The sequence below is a fragment of the Mustela nivalis genome (assembly GCF_964662115.1).
Source record: "Mustela nivalis genome assembly, chromosome: 9".
NCBI lineage: Eukaryota > Metazoa > Chordata > Mammalia > Carnivora > Mustelidae > Mustela > Mustela nivalis.
In genome coordinates, this window is record NC_139028.1 from 54,534,552 (window position 1) to 54,542,549 (window position 7,998).

At 38.0% G+C, this 7,998-nt stretch overlaps 1 long non-coding RNA gene across 2 annotated transcripts; it reads left to right on the top strand.

Annotated features, from left to right (window-relative positions):
* Positions 1-7: 7 nt before the first annotated feature.
* Positions 8-7,997, top strand: LOC309840632. 2 transcript variants are annotated; one of them, XR_014298720.1, is made up of 5 exons: positions 8-226; positions 947-1,008; positions 1,178-1,216; positions 1,890-7,392; positions 7,554-7,840. It is a non-coding gene; the product is annotated as an uncharacterized lncRNA (long non-coding RNA). The 2 variants fall into 2 exon arrangements; XR_014298721.1 differs by lacking the exon at positions 7,554-7,840 and adding an exon at positions 7,855-7,997 and having other exon boundaries at positions 18-226; positions 1,890-2,002.
* The last annotated feature ends 1 nt before the right edge of the window (position 7,998 follows it).

Here is a 7,998-nt window from a genome sequence, read left to right on the forward strand (position 1 = left end):
CGGTCATTTCCTGTTCCTCACGGTCTTGCGTCACTTCCGGCCTCCCCTCCACCTTTTTCTAGGCTTCGCCTCTAGAGACGTCGGAGGGTGGTAAGGACCGGTTTTTGTGAAATTCCGTACGGCCTCACATCCAAATTATCTAGGCCCTTTTTCTCCAATGGCCTAGCATCCGTCGCGCTTTCCATGGCTCAGCGAAGCAGGTGGAGGTTCCAGGACTGCAGTTTGCGTAGGTGACCTGTGTCGCGCGGGCCGGGTGGGGCCTTTCTTCGTCCTTGACAAATCTAGTATAGTTTCTCAGTGCTCGCTGGAACATCGGAGGAAATAGGTTCTTACGTTAGCGATTCACAGGTGTGGAGAAAGACCCAAAGGAAAAGTTAGCAGCTGCAGCCGCTTTCATTATTGAATGCTTATTAGTGCCAGGCTCTTCGGTAATTGCTTGGTACTTAATTCTCAATAATTTTTGTAAGGTAGGTGTTGTCTCTGGTTTGTAGGTTAGCCGATTCAAGGTATCAGTAATTCGTTAAGGACAAACAGGTAAGTTACGGAACCAGTATAAACACAGGTCAGTAGTCAGAAGACCGCCCCAGGGTTCCTGACTCCCAAATCCAAGGCTCCTTTTAATGTAAAATGTTCACTTTCAGCAGTTTGGCCCAAATCTTTTTATCTAACCTTATTGCTTAACATATATTCTTCCATTCACTCTTTATTGAAAATACTCGGGTGGGGCCAGGGGCCGCGAGGCACTTGGGTGGCTCAGTTGGTAGAGCCCCACGTTGGGCGTGGAGCCTTCTTAAAAAAAGAAAATTAGAAGAAAATACATGGGTCGGATTTAGTGCTAGCAGCAGAGAATACAGTAGAATTCTCTGCCCTCCAAGGGTATCACCCACCTTAATTCCCCTTTCAACTTTTTTTTTCCCCTTTCCCCATCCTTCTTTCTTTGCCACAGGTTTTGTTCTTAAACACATTTGGGAAATTACCCTGACTCTGTCTTACCTCTCGTGAAGTACAGTAAGTTGACTTTAACTTCCATAGCCTCTTGTAATAGTGGTAATACTAATAATTGCCATTTGCTGAGTTCCTGTGAGTCTGACACTGTACTAAGTACTTTCTGTTAGTTTTGTTATTTAATCCTAACATAACCTATCCGAACCGTATTATTCTTCCTTTTTACAGATAGAGACAAAAAGCACCAGTTATGCCTGAAGATTCACAGCTAGTAAGTATTAAGTACCTGAATTAGGTATCCAACCTAGATCTTTGATTTTTGCTGGACATACTTCTCAAAGTCTCTGAATTTCCGCAGCCTTTATTAGACCACTTTTCACATTATTTTAAAATTACCTATTTAACAGTTGGTCTTCACCCTGACTCCCCAAGGACTCTGAGCTTCTGGGAGGTAGGGACTGTGGAGAGCTTAGTAGCTGTGGTGTGGGTTAGGATGTGGCTTGATGGTCAGTTGTTTGTTGTGGATGAACTGAGAGAATGAAAATCATCTTTTTTTTTTTTTTTTTAAGATTTTATTTATTTATTTGACAGATCACAAGTAGGCAGAGAGGCAGGCAAAGAGACAGGGGGAAGCAGGCTCCCTGCTGATCAGAGAGCCCAATGTGGGGCTCGATTGATCCCAGGACCCTGGGATCATGACCTGATCGGAAGGCAGAGGCTTTAACCCACTGAGCTACCCAGGTGCCCCGAAAATCATCTTTTTTACAGCTAGGAGGGAATTTGGGATTAGTCATCCCAGTCTGCTTATTTTTAGAAATAGAGCAACTGAGGTGTTTTGTTTTCTCAGACATCGATTGAGTTATTTTAATAGGGGCCAGTTTCTATGCTAAATGATTTACAAATAGTTTCAGACTTAATCTCTATTATTATTTCTGTTTTTACAGATGAAGAAACTGCTCACATTTGGCCAAGATCACATAATAGGAAGTGGGGAATTGGAACTCACTCTGACTGACTCCAAATTAATAGAGAGTTTGTAGCCACTTACATAATAATGGTAAAGGTTTCATTTGTTGCTATATGGGTAAATTCATTGAGGGTCAGCACATCCTCAAAGGATGCACAAATGGCAGGAAGGATTAGAAAAGAAAACCAAAACAGCAGAGAAACAGAAAACAGAAAATCTCCCAAAATAAACGTAAAGGAATTAAAAATAAGATATTCATGAAATAGAAAATAAAATTGATGGTAATGCCTTCTGTTTGAAAAGGACAATAAATAGACACTTAACAGATCTAAAGAAAACGATATTTGGAAAAAAGGGAACATATTACAGATAAGAGGGACTTTGAAAATTGGAAGTGAATCTAGAATAGTCTTATATGGATAATCTTGAAAATTGACCTGGACAATTTTCTAGGAAAATACACATCCCGAAAAATTGGCTCTACAGTTAGAAAACCATAATGAACTGATAATCATGAAAGAATGCCCTATATATCCCTGATGAAGGTCACCAGGAACAAAGCATAGAGAAGAATGGGAGTGTGTCCCAACTATGAAAGGAACATAACCATAGCAGAATCTAAAAGATAGTAAAATAAAATATAGCTCAGTCTCACTTAAAAATACATGCAAAAAAAAAAAAAAAAAAACTAACCTAGCAGTGCATTTAGAGAATAATGCCATAACTAAGTTGGGTTAATCGTACCTGTGCAAGGATGGTCAACATTAGACAGGTAATGAAAATCTTCTACATTAGTAGATAAAGGGGAAAACTATATAACTTTAATTGATACTGAAAAAACACTTGAGAAATTAACATCTATTACTGATTTAAAAAAAAATTTTATAATAAGGAACAAAAAGAAGTTTGCTTAACTGGATGAAGGGTATCAACCAGCAATAAAGAAACTTATTTCATGATCCAGGTTATATTTTCTGTCATTCATACAATTCAACATTGTTCTGAGAATTTTGGAACCAGTAAGTGAGATAAGGTATGAAATTAGCAAGAAATTAAGATAAATTATATCGTTTACTTGGAAACGCCCCCAGATGATTTTTTGTAAACGATATAATCAACTTTTAAATGTAAAGAACTCAAATTAGCACCAACAATGGTGAAACATTCTAGAAATCTATCAAGAAATAAGCCAAACCTACATTAAAAATACATAAAACTAGGGTGCCTGGGTGGCTCAGTGGGTTAAGCCACTGCATTCAGCTCAGGTCATGATCTCAGGGTCCTGGGATCGAGTCCCACATCAGGCTCTCTGCTCAGCAGGGAGCCTGCTTCCTCCTCTCTCTCTGCCTGCCTCTCTGCCTACTTGTAATCTCTCTCTGTCAAATAAATAAAATCTTTAAAAAAAACGTAAAACTAGAATTAGAATAAATGGAAAGATACGCTTTATCCCTAGGTGAGTAGGCTCAGTGTTTAAAGATGAGATTCTCCTGATTATAAATTCGTTGCATTTCAATTAAAAATTCTAACAATTTTTAATGGGAAAAAAAAAGGCGATTTTTTTTTTTTTTTTAGAGAAAAGCCATACTTTTTTTTTTTAAGATTTTATTTATTTATTTGACAGAGATCACAGGTAGGCAGAGAGGCAGGCAGAGGGGGAGGGGAAAGGAGGCTCCCTGCTGAGTAGAGAGCCTGATGTGGGGCTGGGTCCCACCATGACCTGAGCCAAAGGCAGACGCCCCACAAGATGGTTTTTTTATCTCAAAGAATGTAGGTGCAAGATTAACCAAAATGGTTTTTTTAAAATAAGAATGAGAACTCACCCAAATACCCATCAGAACTACAAAGCTAGGGTATGTATAACAGGGAGGTAACTGGAATAGGACTGGATAAGTAGTGGAACAAACTAGAATTCAGAAATATATGTATACACTTATTATAGCGGTAGCATTTCAGATACAGAAATGTAAGCTCTTCATTTTCATATGCAAAAATTTCAGAGTTAAAGATACTATCAAAGTGCTAGAAGAAAATACAGGAATTTGCTGTTTATATTTTAGGAAGTCCTTCTTAAGTAATATCAGCCCCAGGGATCACAGAGAAAACAAACATTTAAAAGATACATTACCATGAAGTTTAGACCAGAGGTAGACAATGTTTATTATCAAGTCTGAGAAAGAGTAACTCTAGAAAAACTAATGAGCAAAAATGATGAAAAATACCAAAAGCAAGTACACCTGAAACTAATGAATGTTGTACGTCAACTGTACTTCAATTTGGGGGGGGGAATGAACAAAATTTATTGAACTCATTAGGAATGCTCTGCACAGCACTATGATAAAAACTAAAAGATAGATAATGAGTGCTAAAAGAGGTCTGAAGACCCTGCTGGTGAGAGATTAAATTGGAATGACCCAGGAAGGACAGTTTGGCAGTATCTGTTGAAACTCTAAACATACGTTACCCTTCAGTCAGAAACTATCCAGTTGTAAAATCTTCAAAATAACGTTCTGTTGTAGTAGGTTAGTCATTGCAAAGTGTTATGGTTGTAAATAATTAGACACTTTAATATCCATCAGTGAAACAGTGCTGAATTATGCTACATGCCTATGAAATACACAGTTGTAGAAATGAGTTCTACATTATTAACATAGAAAAAGATAAAGTGAATGAAAGGCAATATATATGCAATCTCATTTAGTTTAGTTTTGTTTTTTTTTAAGATTTTATTTATTTATTTGACAGAGATCACAAGTAGGCAGAGAGAGAGAGGAGGAAGCAGGCTCCCCCCGCCTGAGCAGAGAGCCCGATGCGGGGCTCGATCCCAGGACCCCGGGATCATGACCAGAGCCGAAGGCCGAGGCTTTAACCCACTGAGCCACTCAGGCGCCCCTCATTTAGTTTTTTAAAGTTTTTTTTCAAAGAATGTAGAAGATTAAAACTCAGTATAGAACAAGAAAGATGTAAAAGACTTTTCTATATTTTTTAATTTTACAAAAATTCTAAGTAAAAATACAGAAGCACAGGAAAGCATGTATTGTTATATAAAACAAAAGTATTTCTTATGAGCACATGGGTCAGGAAAGATTAAGAAGCTAAGAAAAACACTGGTTTGGCAGTTACCAATTATTGGTAACACTCAGAGGAGTCAAGATATAAAAACCCCGGATGCACAGGATGTCAAGGTAAGTGAGGAACTGACTGAAGGAAATGTCTCATGTGAACCATTCCAGAACACACTGAAGTGGGAATCTTGGCATTCTAGAGAAATGGAGCTCTGTGTAAGTAGGAAACTTAAGGTTCCATCTCTTATTAGTTTTTCCAGAGGGCTCTGCCTAAATCCCCCATAAATCAGCTTTTTGCATTTAGTTCCAGAGGAGGGAGCGGGGCCAACCCCAGGCCAAAAGTTCAATTAAATGTGTTTTGGTAACCAACTTCCTTATGCCTAAATAGCTAAATACTCTTCTCTTGCTTCCCAGGCATTCTTGTTTTCCTTTCGTTGGACACCTCTCCAAACTTTCACCCCGCAGTGCTTTTTTGCTCTTGTTTAACTTGCTCTTTCCCACCTGCACAACTCTGTATAGGATTAGGAGGAAACCCTACTTTGAGAGAAGTTCAGTCCCCCCCGCCCCCCGCTTTTTTTTTTTAGCCTGACTCCATTTCTACCTCCAGATTACCTCTTCTTTAGTCTGCTAAAAACTTTTCACTTGCCAGCACAGTGAGATGCCAAGTATTTTTCTGAAAATTTTGTATAAACTTCTTGTAGCATTTAGTAGTTGCTAAACAGGTTGTAAACAAAGTTTGTTTGGGAAAACAAAACAAATGGTCTATTTTGGGTTTAGTTTTTACTTGAAAATCTGAATTTTTATTATATAGGTAGGTCTTTTTTTAAAATTTTCTGAAGCTTATTTTTAGTTAAGTAACAGATAACTATAGTATTTTCCAGAACAGTAAAGTTAAAACTAGGTTTTATGTAAGCAGATTATGTTAAAATCAGAACATAGAGGGTACTAACAAATTTTCAGGTTTTGGGAAATGTTAGTTCTCACAAACTTCAGCTGTTACTTCAAAAAATATTTCATCTTACATGAGGCTTTCTTGGGTTTTCCTTGCTACACTTTCCAGTGTAGCTTACTAACTAGTTTTAATTCCCATTGATCTGTGTTGACTATTACTTTTCCATCTTTTGGGGCTACAAAGTCATTGTTGTTTCCTAGATCAGTTATCAGATCTAGCTATTCATTTAAGTTACCCAAGGGTTTTTTAAAGTTAAGATATAATTGACATTATTTGCATGTTGGAGCTTTCTAAATGGTAGAGGGATCTCAGAGTCTGCTAAATGAGATCCTTCAGAGACCATCTGTTCTTAATATTTGCTGATGGTAATGCAGTGAAATTTGGGGCCCACACATCTAAATCACTGCCCAGTATCCAACCTCCTACCTCGAAGAAAAACTAGGAATTGGATTTTCAGCTCCAACTATTAAGTACCTGTGATCATCTCGGAGGAAGTATTACCCCTCTGCCACTTCAAAGCTAATTCCTTTTGTGCTATTGATAAATCTCTGGTGTGTCAGTCATCTCTCTTCAACAGGTCTCCATTGAACTCCTTTTAACATGTATGTTAGACATCTTTTTGTCTCATTCTAACTACAGTTAAATCTCCAGTTAAATTTCATGAAGAGTAGCTCATAAAATTTTGTCACCGCTCACCCTCACTACTCCATTGCAACTAGTGTTAACACCCATAATACTCACCTGTTCTTCAATTTTTAGGGGTTATCATCCCGTATTTCCTTGGCTTTGTTTACTGCCTTTTTTCAACCATTATGGATTTTGTGGATTTTTTTTCCCCTCAGTAGTACTTCTTTCCCACCCTCCCATTTAAGAGTTTAATGTTTGCTCCTCAAGGACCTTTCCGTGATCCTCTTCCTTTATATGGATATTCTTCATACACTGGTAGATGTGAATGTCACCTTTCTTCGTTCAGATACTTGTTTCGTTGTTTTAAGATTTTATTTATTTGACAGAGATTACAAGTAGGCAGAGAGAAAGAGGAGGAAGCAGGCTCCCTGCTGAACGGCCCAATGCGGTCTCGATCCCAGGACCCTGAGATCATGACCTGAGCCAAAGGCAGAGCCTTTAACCCACTGAGCCACCCAGGTGCCCCTCTGGTCAAATACTTTTAAGCATTTGATACAAGTTACGATCCCCCCCCAAAAGAAGACAACAGAAAATTTTGCCTGTTTTTGGATTCAGACCCCAGCACTTCTTCCATGAGTGTTGATTTACATTTGGAAGTTCAGCTATCACAATGTGTTCTCACTTCTCAAATCCAGTGGACACCTACCGGTTTTTCTTATTGGACCTTTCTATAATAATTGTATTGACAGTCAACAATCTCATAAATTTCTGTTCACTTGATTCTTTAAAAAGATGCAGATAGGATTTGTTTAAATTTCTGGTGGCCCCCATGCTCACCAGTATAATACAAACTTCTAAGCATAACTAAGAAGACTTCATAATCTTCAAAGTTGTTGGGTTTTAACCATATAGAACAATTTGAAAACACATGTTTTCAAGCCTTTGTTTGCTGTCCATTCTCCATACATACCCTTCCCACCAATGTGGACTCCACTCCTAGTTCTCCTAAACCCAAATACCACCACCTCTGAAGTTTTCCTTAACTCACTTCCAGATAGTCTGATGTACCTACTCAAGGAATTCTTTGTAATTGCAGAAATACTACAGAATAAAATGAAGCAAAGCTAGGTCTACATTCCTATTCTACAACTTTCTCAGTGATTCAATCTGTAGATAGTATCTACTATGTATGATTATAAATACCAAAGACGAAACATCTAAAAACTTTGCCAATGCCTACCACACAGTAAATGTTCAACAAACTGGCTTTCATTGTTTTATATGCCCCTCTCCTCCAATAGATGGCAGAAAAGATTCATCTTCCATCTCAGAGTTCCTGGCTTATAGCAGGTGCCATGTTCACGTTAAAGAATGGTGATTTTAAAGACATAAGAAAAGCCACATTTCTAAAGCCATTCAAGAAATAAACAGATACAAACCGGAAG